This window comes from Coffea arabica, chromosome 4c, assembly GCF_036785885.1.
Source record: "Coffea arabica cultivar ET-39 chromosome 4c, Coffea Arabica ET-39 HiFi, whole genome shotgun sequence".
Classification (NCBI taxonomy): Eukaryota; Viridiplantae; Streptophyta; class Magnoliopsida; order Gentianales; family Rubiaceae; genus Coffea; species Coffea arabica.
This window is the reverse complement of record NC_092316.1, coordinates 50,709,357-50,710,995: the sequence shown is the minus strand read 5'-3', so window position 1 is coordinate 50,710,995 and position 1,639 is coordinate 50,709,357. Positions and strand designations below refer to the sequence as shown.

Sequence of the window (1,639 nt, the reverse complement as noted above, 5' to 3'; positions counted from 1 at the left end):
ATGAAATCATCCAAGCAGCCAGCATTCCAAAGGCAAGGTTCAAAGCAAAAGTGCTCCGAAAGAGAGAACTCAAAACAAAAGCACCCCGAGGAAGAGACTGAAGTGATGAAATCATCCAAGCGACTGGTATTCCAAGGGCAAGTTATGGATCAAGAATATAACCAAGGCCACGATGGGTATTGTTCTAAAACAAGTTCACTCATCTTCCAACTTAGCCGAAATATCTCAATCAATTGCTTACTTCTCTGCTCGAGAGCGGATTATGGCTCTATCGTTTTACTCAATCGGAGTTTTAGGTCTCTAATCTGAAGTGGGTATCTTTATAGGTTGAGGAGGCAGCAGGACATTAGGTCTATGTATCTTGCAGCCTTTTTGAATGCAAAGCTTTTGATCCCGTCTATCGCAGATGGATGTCTTTGCCTAAAATGACTTCAAATGAGTGTTTCTTTTTCCTAACATAGAGTCGCTGGCTATTCGCACCAAACTTCTTTTCTTTGGAAAGGAAATAGAGTCTCAAGTGATTTACAAATGCAACATATTAACCAATTCATGGTCATCTGGCGTAAAGACAAACACCCCAAGATGGCTGTTTGGTTCTACTAGTCTTGGAGAGATTGTGATTGTGGCTGGTGGTTGCAACTCAAGAAGTAATTTACGAAGCTCTACTGAATTTTATAACTCAACATCAGAAACTTGGTGCACTCTCTCCAGAATGCATTAACCCAAAAAACTATGTTCAAGGGTATTTATAGAGTGCAAGTTTTATGTCATTGGTGGTGTTAGAATAGGCAATCCAAGTGCAAGCAATGGAACCAACTTAAAGGTGCTTACCTGTGAGGAGGTATATGATTTGAGGACAGGAACCTCGTTTGAAATTCCTGATATGTGTCCTCAATGTGCTAAAAAGAATACTAATGATTCACCTGTAATAGCAAGAGTACCTCCTCTGCTTGCAATGGTGAAGAATGAGTTATATGCAAGTTATTACGATGAAAAAGAAGTTGGGAAGTATGACCAGCAGAGAAATATGTGTATTACCATAGGTAGATTGCCTGAACGAGCAACCTCCATATATGGCTGGGGGTTGGGCATTCAAGGCCTATGGTAATCAACTAATGGTTATCGGTGGACCAAGGGCATTGAATGGATGGAGCATGGAGATTAATGCTTGGGAGCCGGATGAAGGTTCACTAGAGTGGACATTGTTGGGAAGAAAGCATTCAGGAAGTTTTGTATATAATTGCACTGTGATGGGTTACTGAGGTGTCCTGATCTGATAACAACTCATAATTTACATGTTTACTTTCATATGCCTTGTTTATATTATTCAGAAAAAAAAAATTTGGCTCGTCAAGAGTTAGAAAGAAATGCAAGAGGCATAGACAAGTAATGTAGAGCACCAGAGGCATCTTTTAGCTGTAAAATATTATAAAACTTCAATCAACAGAATGGAAAGTGCTATGTAAATAGACAATTCTGATTTCGTATATTATCTTAATTTGATGTAGAAAAGTTGAAAATTTCCTTGAGTTTCTTACAATATGGACGTCCAATGATCCATCCAATCATATAAATATATTTGTATCTACCATCGTTAATATGGTTTTTGTTATGTTTATATATATATATATATATATAT

General features: G+C 37.9%; 1 pseudogene; it reads left to right on the top strand.

Moving 5' to 3' along the window:
* LOC113739319 (F-box/kelch-repeat protein SKIP11-like) lies at positions 1 to 1,262 on the top strand (annotated as a pseudogene).
* Positions 1,263 to 1,639: the final 377 nt, after the last annotated feature.